This window comes from Erpetoichthys calabaricus, chromosome 1, assembly GCF_900747795.2.
Source record: "Erpetoichthys calabaricus chromosome 1, fErpCal1.3, whole genome shotgun sequence".
Classification (NCBI taxonomy): domain Eukaryota; kingdom Metazoa; phylum Chordata; class Cladistia; order Polypteriformes; family Polypteridae; genus Erpetoichthys; species Erpetoichthys calabaricus.
The window spans coordinates 314298834-314316859 of NC_041394.2; the positions used below are offsets into that span (position 1 = coordinate 314298834).

An 18026-nucleotide genomic window follows, 5' to 3' on the forward strand; every position below is an offset into this window, starting at 1 on the left:
GTAAAGTCTGTTTGGCTCTGAAATATTTCCTTCGGTTTTCATAGTGTTTCCTGGACACCTGCGTGTGCAGACAATAAAAGAGGTGTTTCATGCCATTGCAGGTAGGTAATACACAGGCAAAAACACCCACAGTTCCATAAAGAATCTCACAATCAGCATAACATTCTCATTACCCAGGATTTCCAAATGTGGTTGGGGTACATGGGACTGATCAGAGTGGAGTTTGATCAAACATTATTTGGAAAATGTACCTCTCCTCCTGATGAATAACCAGACACAGTGTCTTCATCAAATATTTGACCTTCGTCAATATCTCGTTGGTCAGACACAAGTTTTACGGATATGACATTCCCTGCAACTGACCCAACAAAAAAAAAAAAAAAAAAAGAGGGCTATATGGAACATACATATGGCACACATTGAGGACAATATATGTGCAATGACCATCCTTTACCTGAAATGAAGTTGCCACTGGGTCTGGGGAGGAGTTTCCCCCTGGAATGCCCTCAGAAACTGGGTGATGGGCATTTTGCCGGAGAGCCAACTCTTCTGCAGGGGTTAGGTCTGGACCGCGAGAACCTCCACCTGTTTTTTGCTTGTCTGCCTTCTTATTAGCTTTAAAAATTAGTGTTTTTTATATTATATATGATTATTTATGTCAACAATTCTTTAAATAGTTATATACCAATATTTACCAGTTTGAAGTATATTCTTGTACTTCACTTTAACCTGTTCCCATGTTCTCCTTGTGCTCATGTTTGATCTGGAATTATGACATATTAAATAATAATTAATCTGACACATAGGAAATGAAACGCTGCATTCAGTAAGTACAATGCACACTACTTAGCGTTTGTCGGCCACTTTTTGCCAGCCGTCTTTTCTGGTTTGGGCTGCTTTTGCAGTGTTACCCCTTGTGCATATTAAATCTTGAAATTCTTCAAGTCCTGCGGTGGGTTGGCCCCCTGCCCAGGATTGGTTCCCTGCCTTGTGCCCTGTGTTGGCTGGGATTGGCTCCAGCAGACCCCCGTGACCCTGTGTTCGGATTCAGCAGGTTGGAAAATGGATGGATGGAATTCTTCATGTCCTTTGAATAAAAGGTCCTGCTCCGCTTGTGTGAAAAAAAAAATGCACCTGTTCTTTCGTCATTTTGTTACAGCCTATCAAAGACTTGCTGATCATGTTTTCTAGACTCAATATATACAGTATGGGCTTTTCAATCAGCGCGGGTGCGCACATTCATCTCGGATGATTAGATCCAGCTAGACTAATCTACTACACGGCTGCATTTGAAAAACCAACTTATCCCGGATGAGTTTCACCGGCATTAACTCATCCAAGATGAGGCATCGGATCTCGGATGATTTAAGCGACTTACGGAAAACACCCCCCAGGTCTGCATTAGATATTCAATACTAGATGAATAAAGGCTAAATAAACTCTCACCTAAAGAAGCAAACCTGTCCCTTTAATATCCTCTTTTTTCCTCAGTTCAACCACTACTTTAACATTCATCATTAAGTTTTATAAATGTTACTTTAAAAAAAAAAGTTCCATGAGAGAAATGTGTGTCCATCGGGTTTTCAAAATGGTAACAAAATCCAGGCACACAAAAGAGGTTACAGAGTGTGAAGAAATTACATTCACAGTGGTAATAAGAACAACTGTAATCAAATTACTGAAGCTGTGAGGGAGCAGCACTTGCCAATTCATCACTGTGCTATCCTTGCACTGTGATTCCAAAGGACATGCTATAACTAAATAATTAAGCGTCACATGTATTATGTGCCATACCAGACACTATGTAAAATACCAGTTATTTGATATAATGTGGCACATTATTTGTCGCATTTTGAAAGTGGGATTATTTTTAATAAACTTTTTATGTAAATGAAGGTTTAAAGGATAAGTTCAATATTTTTCAAATCAAAGTTACTTACTCACGATCATGGTACGTACCAGTTTGACACAAAGAAATTTGCTCTAAAGCAAAGTTTTTTTTAATTTAAAACAATAGCATGCTTTTTTGCAGTTTATAATGGGTTTCAAATTCAAACATGCAAACAAAAGCCTAACGCTCACTGAATACGTTTTATGAGTGAAAAGTTTTATTAGGTTTCGATTTGTATCTTACGATAGCACACGTATTGTAAAGCAGCATATCCACATTGTTTTAGGAAAGAAAAAAAAAGCTTAAGAGAAGACCTACCATGGCTTCCTCCGCAAAACAGCTTTCAGCCTAGTGGTGTGGTTTCTTCTGGCATAAAGATTTTTCACTTTGAAAAATTGTCTTTAACTGCTGCTTTTGAAATTATTGAACGTTATGCCCAGATGTGAATTGCTGTCTCTGTTCTGTAAACAACTAGACCATAATTGAAGAAAAATGTCACACTCATAATCACTCACAGTCCTCCACTACACATGAAGAAGATCACAGACAAAATCGGAAAACTGTTGGTGCTGCACTTATTTCAATCATGGTTCAGTGGTTCATAGAAAGCATCTGCAACATGGGTGCAGTTGTGCATACATAGATATTTCTGCAATATGGGACACAGGACAGCATCAGGAGCAATGTTCAGTAATGTTATAGTGATTATTAAAAATAATTTCAATTTGATTTAAAATTCTTACGAATCACAACTCAGATCTACTTCACCATATTGTGGACTTGAGTAAATGTCTCCCGAGAAAAAAAATGAAAGTGAATAATTACAGGTGCTTTCGCTCACCCAAAAACATTGTTGTTTTATTATACCCTCAGCAAGAGCAACATAGCATGCACTATAAAATCCAATGACTAGCTCATGTTGCTTCTTTCAGTTTTACCATGGTTTAGCTCCTTCGTATAATCTGCCTTTTCATTTCCCCAGTATTATGTTACTGTTTGTGCATACAACATGCCCTAGAAATTGCACAATGCTGAGTGCTGTTTGGCATTGTGAACTTTGTATAGACTTGCAGGTGGTCTTGGCTCTTTCAAAAATATAAGGGTTTGATAAAAATATTGTCATGTGAACAAAATACAATGGAATTCTTATATTCCACATGACCAACACACACTACACTGCCACTCAGTGTAATTATCCTTCTGTAAGACAAGGGGGCTTCGCCCCCTGCTCGCTTCGCTCGCCTACCCCCAGCGTTTAGAACCCGTGCCCGCTGGGCAGCCACGTGTGAGGATGACGCACATTTAATACAGAGCGTTTGCCCGTGTCACTCTGGGGCTCCCCACTGTTAATACGGAGCTTCGTCCGTACTATTATGCGGTGCATTGTGGACCACTCCGGACTCTGTAGTGTTTCCCGTTTCAGTTTGTATCTCGGTCAGTCCAGCTTTTGAATGCCGGTCCTCATTATCTGTAAACTGCTGTACATGTGTTTGGCCCCCTCGTTTAACCTGTTTATGACGTTTTACTTTGCTTTCTACTGGTGTGGACGTTTAACTGTCGTTGTTTGTGCCTTTATATTCTGTATCTCGGTGTGCATGTGTTTCGTGCCTAGGTTTTTTTGAAGTTGTTGCATTCCAGTTTTCATCATCTGTAACCTGCTCTCCATGTGTTCGTCCCCGTTCTTTAATCCCTGTATAAAGTTTTACTTTGTTTCCTACTCTGTGTTTTATTTCTGACCTCGCTTTATTCTGCTTGCGGCATGTCAGACAGTTCGTAGTCTCTCTCGTTTTACTCTGGGGAGGGGGGCTTTGTTCTGTAACCTGCTCTCCATGTGTTTGTCCCTGTTCTTTAACCTCTTTATGATGTTTTACTTTGTTTCTCTTTCGTTTTGCTCTGGCGCGGGGTTGGCTTTGTTTCCTACTCTGTGTTGTATTTCTGACCTCGCTTTATCCTGCTTGCGGCATGTCAGACGGTTCGTAGTCTCTCTTCCTACTCTGACGGTTCGTAGTCTCTCCCGTTTTGCTCTGGTGCGGCTTTGTGTGGCGCCTGCGCACGTGCGTAGTCTCTCCCGTTTCACTCTGGGGGGGGGGGGGGGGGCTTTGTGTGGCACTTGCGCACTATGTCTTTTGCGTCCACGGGCAGGTCCCTGCGTCCATATCCGGTTTACCATTCTCGTTTAGTAATATGGATATGCAAAAAACACAATGTAATACAGGTTGGATATCCTAAATCTAAAAATCCAAAATACTCCAAAATCTGAATCTTTTTGCGTGCAAAAATGACACCACCTATGTTGCCACTATTTTTTTTTTTTTACTGCTAAGAGATGTGAAGAATATATGTGTAGATTCCAAATGGATTTATTCATTCTACAACACACAACAATTGGGGGATAGGGCCAGTTGTCTTCCATGAAGCGCCACAAAGCTAGGACAATGGACACAACGGAAAAGCAGGGTTGGGATCCCCCACAAAGCAGTGTGCACCTCGAAGCACCATTACTCGATTAACTGTGTGTGGGAGGGGGGGGTTATTGATCCATCTTGAGGACTCAGGCAGTATTTCCGTAATATATAAAATCATATTACAGTCCCTCCCTTTCAAAGATCCAAGAGGACAATGGGAAAAGGATCTCTCACTCAACATCTCAGAAAAGGAGTGGAAGGTAGCATTGCACACAATTCACTCAAGCTCCATATGTGTAAAGCATACAATTATTCAACTCAAAATGATATCTTGAGCACATCTGTCTCGTTTAAAATTGTCCAAAATGTTTCCTGGGCAAGATCCAACCTGTGAACGCTGCAATCAAGTTCCGGCCTCACTGGGCCACATGTTTTGGGCCTGCACCAAACTGACATAATTTTGGACCAAAATCTTTAAATACCTTTCAGACAGCCTTGGTGTCACAATCCCTCCTAATCCACTAAAAGCTGTGTTTGGTGTACTTCCAGATGGGCTCAAAGTGGAAAAGGACAAACAAACTGTATTTGCCTTTACAACACTATTGGCACGTAGACTTATCTTGCTCAACTGGAAGAATCCTAACTCACCTATTCTAAGACAGTGGGTAACTGATGTTATATACTATTTGAAACTGGAAAAATCAAATTTGCCTACACAAAACTTTTTCAAAACCTGGCAGGATCTAATCAATAACATTTTAGAATAAGCATTTAACTTGAGGAGGCAGGTTCTCTCCCATCTTTTACTCCATTTATCTTTATTCATTTATTAATTCACCTATGTATTTATTTTTACTAGCTTAAAGTTTTACTCTGCTGGCCTAGTTCTCCTTCTCAAAGGGGTGGGGTTGATTTGTTTTGAATCTATTTTTGTAAAACTTGATTTATTTGTACGCAGTTATTTAAAGTTAAAATCAAAAAATAAAAACTATTGGGGGGTTACCCTGTGAAGAACCACGACACATGACAGATTTCACAACAAAAATGATATTAGAAATAATAATACATCCCTCCAAAATGAATCCTGTTGAACCTCAGCATGTTCCTTTTAGAGAATTAAATTCCTTCACTGCAACAGGTTTTCCTGTATTCCATAGAATAATTTCTCAACTAAAACCCATCACTTGTGTACTTAACCCAATCCCTACACGATTTTTCAAAAAAATCTCGGATGTCTTAAATGACAGTACTTTTCAGATTGTCAAAACACTGCAGTACTAAAATCCCTGCTTAAGAAAAATAATCTTGACTCTTCTGTACTTGACATCTTTAGACATAACCTGCCTTTTTAAGTCGAATTCTAGAAAAAAAGTTTTTCAGCAATTAAATGACTATTTAAATAGACATTCTATTCTTGATAAGTTTCAGTCTGGTTTTAGAACAAATCAAAGTACAGATACTGTACAGCTTAAAGTAGTAAATGAGTTACGGGTTAGACCACATATCTGTTATTGTTTTACTAAACCTGAGTGCAGCATTTGTCACCATAGACCAGAGTATTCGAATAAATTCCCATGGGCTTCTCAGGCAGTGTATTACATTAGTTTTAGTCTTAAAGTAGTTAATTCTTTGTCAGTTGGGGTGATGGTAGGCTAGAGATCCAGGATATTGTACATGACATACCACAAGGATCTACTCTGGCCCCGTTATTTTCGATCTGTATATTCCCATTAGGCCAGATTATTTCAAAACATAAAGTGAACTACCACAGCTATGCAGATGACATCCAGCTTTACCTTCCTATAGCACCTGATGACCCAGGCGATCTTGGCTCTTTAACCCAATGCCCGTCTTGTATTTCTGAAAGTATGAGTAGTAATTTTATCAAGCTAAATGAAAAACCATAGCTGTTAGTAAACATGGAAATAATGGTATTAGAAATAAACTTGATCCCTCAGAATTATAAGTCAAGGCGGAAGTAATCAGGACTCTGACCTAAACTTTAAACTGCACACTGACCAGATTAGTATGGCTGCATTATTCCATTTAAACAACACTGCAAAAGTTACATCTCTTATACTGTAATATTCCAAGATGCTGTGAAATTAATTAATGCTTTTGTTCTTAGCTAAATTACTGTAAAACACATCTAACTGGTCTACCTTAGAAAGATATCAATCAATTGTCAATGAATCAATGTCTAGAATGCAGCAGCAAGAATACTATCCAAAAAAGAAAATCTGAGCACATCTGTCCAGCTTTAGCATTGTTACATCGGTTACCCATGTCTTTTATAAATAACTTTAAAATACCATTAAAGTAATACAAAGTTTTAAATACTTTTTCTCTTTCCTATATTTTGGAGTATCTATCCCCCTACACCCCAAGTCATAACCTTAGCTTGCTTACTATTCCAAGAGTCAAGCATAAAAGAGATGGTGAGGCAGCCTTCTGCTATTATGCACCAAAAATCTGTAATCCTTTACCAATACAGATATTCTACACTACCACAGTGGATCATTTAAAAATAAAAATGATAAAAACCCACATTTTTAATTTGACCTTCTCATAACTAATAGACAGATATGCATATAATTAACATACTCTACAATGAATCTGCAATCTTTATTAATCTTTACTTTTTTCTGTTTTCTTTTCTGGTTCTTCTGTGGTGGCATTCTCAAAAGTCTGGTGCAGCCACCTGTGATGTTTGTATATTTGAATGAATCTTCTTTAGGAGTCTGTGTTCCTTTAATAAAGGAACTGACATCCTTCAAATTGTCTACAACTCTGAGACGGCCAGTGCAGTTTTCTACATTGTGGTGTGCTGGGCTGGTAACATCACTTCAAGAGAGACCCACCAAATCAACAAGCTAATTAAATGGGTTGTCTCAGATATGGGACACACTCTGGGCCCTTTGGAGGTAGTAGCAAAGTAGAGAGTTAAATCAAAAGATAGTGCCATTATGAACAATGCTCCACAACCTTTCTCTGACACACAAAGTACTTTCTGCCAACAAATTACTCAGAAGAAGTGTGTGAACAAACACTACTGAGGTATTTACTGTATATACCAACAGCAAAATGCCTGTAGGGTGCCTCACTGTGAGTGCCAAGTCAAACGTTTTCTTTCTTTTTACTCATTCTGGTGTGTTTTTAGACTATAGACAAATAAATATGAAGTCCAATCTTAAAAAAAAAAAAAAAAAAGATATTAATCCTATAACTTGGGAACCAAGAGTGGGAGGGGAGAAACAAAGAAATGGTTATAGAACATTTTCTGACTTGTCAGTGAGAAAAGGCTCATTTCAATCACTTTTCTCAGTAGGAGTGGATGGATGTTCAAATACAGACATTTTCTTACCCTTGTCCGGAAAATGTCAGACTGCCAGAGTGAACAGCAAGTTAACATCAAATTTCTTGTGAAACTGAAGATATCTGCAACAGAATCTTTTAAAATATTAATTGAGGCTTACGTTGAAGAGTGCACATCTCGTGGTGCCCATTTTTTGTCAATATGAATATCAAGATGATGTGAAACCAAAAATAACAGATGTCCTCAACAGCCTTTCAGAAAATGATCTGCGGAATTGCTTTGAATATTGACATCATCATATGCTGCTGTATGTCAACTCAGAAGAGAAGTATTTTGAAGATGATCATAGTTAATTTTCTTCATTTGTTAAATAAAGAGAGTTTCTGGCACAGTCTTGTTTTTTTTGTGCCAGACCTTGTGTGTGTGTGCATATATATATATATATATATATATATATATATATATTACACATATACATATACACATACACTATTATATATTTAAAGAACTTCAGTAAAAAGCCAAATATTCCCCTGAGAACAGATAACATTCTATTTATCCAAGTGTGCTTTGTGATGCATAAAATTTATTACATATGAATAAGGAGTTGTTTTGCATAAAACCAGCTACCGGTAGTGTTCACAGGGTATTAACTGAAAAATTTCACTCATGCCATCTCAGTCCTTAGAGTTAACATTGGTCAGGAGCTGTATCGCAGGACATTGCTTAGGTGAAGGAAAGTTTGTATGAGGAACTCGCAGAGTTGTATGCAACTGCTGATCCTAATGTGGAAGACCTTCCGTGACAAGACCCTGAAGGTTGATGAGGGTTGTGTTGGTGTTGCCGGTGTTCCCAAAAGGCAGTGTTTCATCTCGCAGGGCACCCTTGACATCATTGCCAGAAGTTGCAGCACATGGCTTGATGGTAATTCCATTCCTTAACAGGAACGGAGAAGAATGGCTGCAAGGGTTCTGATGGCAAATAAAGAGGCATCTATTAGAGGAATTTGACAGCAAGTGACACACCATCTATGGTGTAATGACCCATGTCCTGCTTACAGATTAATTGAAGTATTGCGCACATCTCCTTGGAGAGTTGCAGTCAGGGCATGTGTTGGAACGGTCCTTACGGATGACGTTGCAGTCGTGATCTCCTGGGCTGGCTACTTTGAGCAGCTGTTTAAAGCTGAACCTCTGCCTAGGATGTTAGACATCTTCAGGCTAATCCTTCAATTAGCTGTGAACCACCCAATCTTACTGAGATTGCACAGGTGGTGAAACAGCTGAGGGTAGAGAAAGGCTGCAGGGATCTGTGGTATCTGGGGTGAACTTCTCCAGAGTGGCAGTAAAGCTGTCCTCCTGGTAATACAAGCAATCTTTGCTTCCATTTGGGAGACAGGCATCAACCCAACTGACTTGAAAACGGGACATGTCGTCCTTATCTGCAAAGGGAAGGGTGATCGCCTGGATTGTGGCAACAACAGGGGGATAACACTGCTCTCAGTGTTGAGTAAGGTCCTTGCTAGGGTCATCCTCACTAGGATCTGTGATCACCTGCTCACCCTTCAGCGTCTGGAACAGTCTGACTTTACACCTAAGAAGTCTACCATCAACCGCATCCTGGCACTGAGGTTTCTGATCGAGCTCAAATGCAAAAATTGCCAGTTTCTTTGCAGTCTTTGTTGATTTTCGTAAAACATTTGACTCAGTTGATAGAGCTGCCCTGTGGGACATCCTGAGACTTCACGGGATCCCCTGAAGTTGCTCTATATCATGGCCAGCCTGTACACTGGTACTGTGAATGCTGTGCAGAGTGGAGGTAGAACCTCTGTATTTTTATGAGTAGATTCTGGAGTTTATCAGGGGTGTGTTCTTGCTCCTGCTCTGTTCAATGCTTGCATGGCCTGGGTGTTGGGCAGGTTTGTGGGGTCCAGCAGTTATAGGGCAATTGTTGGCGAAGAGAGATTCACCGATATTGACTTTGCCGACAATGCAGTGATCTTCTTGGGAGTCAGTGGTGGCTCTGAATGGGGCTCTCGTGAGACTGAGTGAAGAGTTACGGTGTTTGGCCTTGCAAGTGTCCTGGATATAAACCAAGATCCAGGCCTTTAATGACCTCTTGGGCACAGCTTTCAGCAGTGCGCCTGTCTACGGGGGGAATGTCGACCTCGTTGAGAGGTTTACTTAGCTGAGCAGTGACATTCATGCCTCTGGTGATTCTGGTGGATTGGGAGAGCATGGGGGGTCATGGGGTCACTGGAAAGGGGTGTCTGGTGCTCCCAATATCTCTGCAAAGGTATGAAGGTCCAAGTCTTTATAGAGTTCAGGTGCTTCCTGTTTCGCTCTATGGTTGTGAGACACTATCCAGTGACCTGAGATGGAAACTGGACTCCTTCAGTACTGTGTCTCTTCGGAGAATCCTTGAGTATGGCTGGTTTGACTTTGCATTGAATAAGCAGTTGCACACGGAGTCCCAAACAAGGCACATTACGTGCATTGTGAGGGAGCGTCAGTATGGCACTACGGCCAAGTGGAGTGATTCCCCAAGAGTTATCTAGCTTGCAGGATCTTCATTGTTGAGGACCAGAGTGGCTGGACTAAGCCAAGGAGATACCCACTTAACACCTGGCTGCGGCAGATAGAAGGTATTATTTGGAGGGTTGAGCTGGACCTCATGTCTGCCTGGGAGGTTGCCAACTGGGATCCCCGAGCTGTTTCCTCAAGTGGTGGGTACGGCAACGTGCTGTACCAGTGCATGCTGCCCAACCTGACCTATTGGCAAAAACCAGTATTGCCTGATTCAATGGTGGAAAACAACGGCTGGCTGTAAAATGAACAATACACAACTGCAATACTTACCTCTCAAACTAGTTTCACATTTTATTTATTGCATAATACTGCTACAAGGAACATGACTAAAACTAGAAAATGCTGCACTGGTTTCCATTTTTCATTTAGGTTTAGAGCCAAATTTAACATTGTTTCTTACAATGTCAAGGATAAATAAAACTACTGCAGGAGCTAAAACAGTCTAAGATAACCAACTCTCCCATTAAAGGATACTTAATCTGTTTCAACATTTACATTAACAATGAATACACCTTACTTTGAAATAACATACAGTTATGAAATCTTACTTAATTCAATTGAGGTTGCCGGGGGGAACAGAGTCCATCTCAGCTGTATTGAAAGCAATGCAGCAACCAGCCCTGGCCAGGACACTTGCCCATCAAAGGACCCAGTAGCACAAATGCCAGGCCAGCATCTTTGAGATGTGGGCCAAACCACCCCCACCCTCAGCACACACACTGGGAGAACAAGGAAACTCCACAAAGACAATATCAAAGTTTGGGATTCAAACTCAATACTGTGAATTTGTGAGGCAGCAGCATTAACCAGTGAGCAATATTTTGAAATAGTTTACTATTACATGAACTTCTGGTACAGCTGTTCATATTATACAGTCAGTTACAGTCATGACCGAAATTATCGCCATCCCTGGAATTTTCCCAGAAAATGCACCATTTCTCCCAGAAAATTGTTGCAATTACAAATGTTTTGCTATACACATGTTTATTTCCTTTATGTGCATTGGAACAACACAAAAAAACAGAGACAAAAAGTCAAACCTGACATCAGGTCACACAGAACTCCAAAAAATGGGTCGGACAAAATTATTGGCACCTTTTCAAAATTGTGGGTAAATTGTTTTATTTCAAGCATATGATGCTCGTTTGAACTCACTTGTGGCAAGAAACAGGTGCTGGCAATATAGCAATCACACCTGAAGCCAGTTAAAATGGAGAAAACTTGACTCAGCCTTTCTGTTGTGTGTCTGAGTGTGCCACACACTAAGCATGGAGAACAGAAAGAAGAGCAGAGAATTGTCTGAGGACTTGAGAACAAAAATTGTGGAAAAATATCAACAATCTCAAGGCTACAAGTCCATCTCCAGAGATCTTCATGTTCCTTTGTCCATTGTGCGCAACATAATCAAGAAGTTCACAACACATGGCACTGTAGCTAATCTCCCTGGACGTGGACGGAAGAGAAAAATTGATAAAAGACTGCAACGGATATTCCGAATGGTGGATAAACAGCCCAAATCAACTTCAAAACATATTCAAGCTGTTCTGCAGACTCAGGGTGCAACAGTGTCAGCTCGAACTATCCGTCGACATCTAAACGAAATGAAACGCTATGGCGGGAGAGCCAGGAGGACCCCACTGCTGACACAGAAACATAAAAAAGCCAGACTGGAGTTTGCCAAAATGTACTTGAGGAAGTCAAAATCCTTCTGGGCGAACGTCTTGTGGACAGATGAGACCAAGGTAGAGCTTTTTGGTAAAGCTCATCATTCTACTGTTTACAGAAAACAGAATGAGGCCTACGAAGAAAAGAACACAGTACCTATAGTCAAACATGGTGGAGGTTCTAAGATGTTTTGGGGATGTTTTGCTGCCTCTGGTACTGGATGCCTTGACCTTGTGCAAGGCATCATGAAATCTTAAGACTACCAAAAGATATTGAGGCGCAATGTAGAACAGTGTCAGAAAGCTGGGTCTGCATCAGAGGTCATGGGTGTTCCAGCAGGACAATGACCCCAAACATATCTCTAAAAGCACTCAGAAATGGTTGAAGACAAAGCACTGGAGAGTTCTGAAGTAGCCAGCAATGAGTCTGGATCTAAATCCGACTGAACACTTATGGAGAGATCTCAAAATTGCTGCTCGGAGAAGTCGCCCTTCAAATCTGAGAAACCTTGAGCAGTTTGCAAAAGAAGAGTGGTCAGAAATTCCAGATGAGAGGTGTAACAAGCTTGTTGATGGTTATAGGAAGCGCTTGATTTCAGTTATTTTTTCCAAAGGGCGTGCAACCAAATATTAAGTTGAGGGTGCCAATAATTTTGTCCAGCCCAGTTTTTGAGTTGTGTGTCAAATTATGTCAGATTTGGCTTTTTTTCTCTGCTTTTTTGTGTTATTCCAATGCACATAAAGGAAATAAACGTGTATACCAAAACATTCGTAATTGCAACAATTTTCTGGGAGAAATGGTGCATTTTCTGGGAAAATTCCAGGGGTGCCGATAATTTCGGCCATGACTGTATGTGAGTACAATAAAACTGTGACAATCATCAACAGCAACATATTAAGATTATAATAATATAATAATAATAAAAAGTAATTTTACTTTTGCTGTTAGCTAGAGTATATTAAGAGACAACAACAACATGTATTTTCATAGTACATGTTCATACACAGGTCTTATGTATATAAACAGTGACAGGGTGGAGAGAGTTTCTAGTTTTAGGTTCTTAAATGTCTACATCTCAGAAGATCTCACAAGTCCAATACACACACAGTGACTAGTTAAAAAAGCACAACAGCAACTTTTCCTCCTGAGAAATTTCAGGAAGGTTAATCTATCACAAAAGCTTCTGCTGTCTTTCTATCTTTGTTCCACGGAGGGTGTCTTGGCTCATGGGATACTCGTGTAGTACAGCAGCAGCTCAGCAGCTAACAGAAAGGCTCTCTGCAGATAATCATAAAAACAGCAGAGAAAATTACCAACACAACTTTGCCTACCCTGGAAAACATCTACATCTCTCGATGTCTGCGTAAGTCATCCAGCATCATAAAGGACTTGTACCACCCAGTGCAAAAACTGTTTGAACTTCTCCCGTCAGGGAAGAGATATACAGTAGGTCCATTAGAGCACAGACCACATGACTGATGAACAATTTCTACTCCAAAGCAATTACTACACTAAATTCTGCAATGAAATCACACATCTCATGGAAATAATTGTGAAATTTCATATTCATCATTATTATTTGTATTCGTAACTTGTGCAACATTTTCAGAAAAATCTATTTTTTTCATATGCTGACAATTGTGTAATGTGTGAGCTATCTATGTGAGAATTATTAGATGTGGGGTTTTTAAAAGTGTAGTTTTGAGCATCATCAGTGTACCGGAATCTCGTTGTATGTGTTATGCAATCACAATAATATGCTTAACAGGAAGTCTAAAGGAAAAGTTATTAAAAAAAATTAAATTAGTTAAAAATAATAATGGGGCGGCACGGTGGCGCAGTGGGTAGCGCTGCTGCCTCGCAGTTGAGAGATCTGGGGACCCGGGTTCGATTCCCGGGTCCTCCCTGCGTGGAGTTTGCATGTTCTCCCCGTGTCTGCGTGGGTTTCCTCCGGGCGCTCCGGTTTCCTCCCACAGTCCAAAGACATGCAGGTTAGGTGGATTGGCGATTCTAAATTGGCCCTAGTGTGTGCTTGGTGTGTGGGTGTGTTTGTGTGTGTCCTGCGGTGGGTTGGCACCCTGCCCAGGATTGTTTCCTGCCTTGTGCCCTGTGTTGGCTGGGATTGGCTCCAGCAGACCCCCGTGACCCTGTGTTCGGATTCAGCGGGTTGGAAAATGGATGGATGAAAAATAATAATGGATACATAAAAAATAAATCAATACAGGCTTACATAAAATAGATACATAATTAATAGAAAGGTGGAGTCCTTACATACTGCATAGTTTTGTATCATCACTATCTAATATTAACAACTCATTTTTTTCATTCTGGACAGCAGGTCGTAGCATTGTTATCTTGTCAAATTCCTTTTCTTAGGTATTCAAAAAGCATCAAGACAAACAAATCTCAGACTATCCAGTGAGGTGGCATACAGCACAGTACATACTTTAGAGGGGAAAAATGAGTGACCAAATGGCCTATAGGCCAGCTAAACTTTCAATTTTCATTTTCCAAAGGTTTATCTTAACCACAAGCAATTATTGAAAGTTTTGTTTTATTCTTCACCACTGCTGTTATTACTTTCTTTTTTTTTTTACATATCTTTACTCTACTTTGTAACTATTAAGGCCATTAGAATGTAGTATTCCTCTAACATCAAGCATACTTAAACAGAGGCCAAGCCAGGACAGCTGAATCACCTGAAGAAACTACTTAAAACTTTTTCATGATCTCTTTAACTACCTCAAAGGGGGTGAGAGTGGAAATTGATCGTTTTGATAATAATAATAATAATAATAATGCAATTTTGTCTGTTTTTGAACACTGGTCACTAATCACTTCTTTTGTGCGTTTTCTTTTTTTTCTTAGTACTTGATGGTGCTTTTTTTTTTAGTTTTTACTTTCTTTTCTGACTCTGTTTAGCCATTATTATTATGGCTAAACTTGAGCTACTTTCATGTATGACACTGTGATATATAAATAAATGATTTCGCAGTTAATGTTTATATGTGGAGTTTGATGTATGCTGTACGTTAAGGCTGCGCTGTATTTTCATTATTACTGTACGTTGTATTGCTACGTACGCTTGTAAATCTATGTATACATTCTCAGCCAGGCTTACTAGAAACTAAACAAAAAGAGGCACATATTCACGAAGAATGGTAAAGTATTTCCAACTTCCAAACAGGGGCTAAATCCAGAAATTGGGCAACAGTGCTAATCACAGACTCACCTGAACGGTATTAGGTTAAAGAGAAACCACTCTTCCGGACTTCACTAACTACACAAAGGCGGTGACAGTGACACGTTTCACACATCCAGGGGTGATCGGTAATATATGCTATGTTCAGATAATCCTCCACTTCTTAAATGTCACGATTTCAAGTGATCTGAAATTCACGTTGTACTATTTTCCTACAATCGGAATGAACACTTTCATCATTAGCTTGGACCCAGGTTCACACAAACTAAACAAAGAGTAAAAAGGGGAAAACAGGGTTTAGAAAATGAAGAGTATCATGACAGGGAAATTCCATCACGGACGCGTATCGGATCCAATAGCAGGGGGTTTAAGAGTCAAGTTCAGCTATTGAAACTTCAGGGCGCAGGATATCAAATTACACTCCGTGTTGCCAAACAGTCACCTCAGCCTGTAATAAAATACATAAAAAACGGTTGCTCTTTTGGTACTCGTGTTCAGCAATGATTCACTCCACACGTTTAACAGAAACGCACAATAAATAAACGACACACTACATTTACAACTAGATATAAAACACACACCTACCAGGAATACTTAGGCATCTGTGTCAATTGCTTTCGACACATACATGTTGTTTTTTGAAGTCACAGCAGTGTAATCCCATGTTCTGTAGCTTCTGTAACTGCTTCTCCACACCAATTGCTACTCTCTGGTCTTCTTCCTCCTACTATCCTCCCATCTGTATAACAGGCAACCAGCCAGCCAACTCAGCTACGGCACCGCGGACACGCGCACGCAAGGACGAAAACACGCTCAGCTTCCGACAGAGTTCCGCAAGTCGATTTTGCGCATGAGCATACTGTTGAGGTTTTTTTTTTCTACTTAGGAACTACCAGAGACTCAGGCATTCTGCAGCTAGACTTGTCGGATTAGCGCTATGTTGTCTACGTTAATAGCAAGGGTTTTTTTTTGTTGTTTTTGTTACAATACTTTGCGTTTCGTGGTTCACAAATCTATTCAGGAGAAACGTAGCTAGTTGTTATATTTTCAAAACAGTCCCCAAGCTGTTGTTACAAGATTATTCTTGACCTTTAATGTAAATCGCATTAGATAAATTAAAATGTAAATGTACGTTTAAAAAGACCTTTATGTTTCTTGTAATAATTCATGGTATGTATTTAAAATGTTCTGATACAATCGCTTTGGATAAATTAAAACGTAAATATACTTTTAAAAAGACCTTTATGTTTCTTGTAATAATTCATGGTATGTATTTAAAATGTTCTGATACAATCAGTGAAAATGTATCCAGTATGGTCTGACGTGCCAGGGAATTCTCTGAAAAAGCAGGCTTTTATTCAAATCAGTATTGAATTCTGAGATCTTACGAAATTCTCCCAGCAGGTTTAATACTGTACTATAAATGAGTGTGGGTGTGATATATAAATGCCATTCCCTTAATGTAAAAAGATACTTTTTGTTCAAGCCCTTCCCTTATGAATCCTTTTATCCCTGACTGCTTCTGGACTAGTATAAAGTAACATAATTCTTTACTTTTATTGGAGCCAACCCAAATTTGCACAATACAGTAAACAGATACATCATTCAACTCTATTAAAGGCTTTTTCCTGCATCCATAGATAGCAACACTTCTGAACATTAAGCATCTGTAGATGAATGCTACAAAGATGGACGGAAAAGAAGAGATTTAACTAATGACACAACACACAAATGATTATAGATAGATAGATAGATAGATAGATAGATAGATAGATAGATAGATAGATAGATAGATAGATAGATAGATAGATAGATAGATAGATAGATAGATAGATAGATAGATAGATAGATAGATAGATAGATACTTTATTAATCCCAAGGGGAAATTCACATACTCCAGCAGCAGCATACTGATAAAGAAAATATTAAATTAAAGAGTGATAACATGATTATATACCTAAGTAAGAAGTACAAATGTAAAATGAATGTGGTTGGAATGGGCAAAATATTAGTTTTGCATGTTCATGACGCTCATGTCTACAGCAGGCAGTGCCACATATCAGATTTACTGTTAAAGGGCAGAGTCAAATCATAGTTACTTCAGGTTGTTTGTGCTAATGCTGGAATACAAAAGAAATCCTTCAGCAACACATTCATCGATGTATATTAAGCTAATGGCAACCAAACCTTTGCTCTTTCTAAAGCCAGGTGGTCAGCACAGTGCATGAAAGTATATGTTATCTGTATAGATGTAACAATGAAATGATGCTGGTGCTGACTGCTGTACAGAAACATTTGTTCATTTTTCAGCAGCCTACTCCTTTTGCTCCATTTGTTAAATGTGGGCCCACAATGTTTCATAACATCTGCCTGAGTACCAAGTTCTTTCATTCTGCTATTTTATTCCCCATTTTCCCCAGTTTTTGCTTGAAGCAGTTGCTTAGTTACCTACCTCATGCTTCATACCATTGGTATCACTGGTATCTTTATACAATCTTGCATTCATCTGTTTAATTTTATTTCATGTTTAATATTTCTCCAATTCTTTACTTCATATACTGTACATCCCTATATTTATTATCAATCAGTGTCCTCAGATCAGTAGGATTCTCTATATTATCATAGGCACAGAGTTCCAGCAGTGTCTTATAGCAATCAGGTGTCATGGTGTAATGGCCATTGTCAAAGTGGTTGTTTATGACAGAAATGATATAGGAACCCCTGGATGTTTTATTCAGTACAAATGTCACTTTTAGTTTTACTCGGGGACAGACTGGATAGTCAGCTGCCACTGGCTTTGGAGTATGTAGGCCATGGGCTCTCTGCAGGTAAAGAAAGAGGCTTGGCTTAGCATGGCCTGGGTCATGACTCTCATCAATGTCATCTTCTGCATCTGTGTGTGACAGATCACTGTGCATCACTGTCTATGACTTCAGTTTTCTTATTTTTTCTGAATTCT

The 18026-nt window shown here is 39.5% G+C and overlaps 1 protein-coding gene across 3 annotated transcripts in view; it reads right to left on the reverse strand.

Annotated features, from left to right (window-relative positions):
* Positions 1-15861, reverse strand: part of slc41a2b (solute carrier family 41 member 2b) — a 115086-nt gene extending 99225 nt beyond the window's left edge. For 2 of the 3 annotated variants that reach the window (XR_007935291.1, XM_051929059.1), the window contains exon 1: positions 15653-15861. The gene's annotated coding sequence lies outside the window, so the exon portion shown is untranslated. Of the gene's footprint in view, positions 1-15648 lie in introns of all 3 variants that reach the window. The other variant, XM_051929063.1, reaches the window with a different exon arrangement.
* Positions 15862-18026: the final 2165 nt, after the last annotated feature.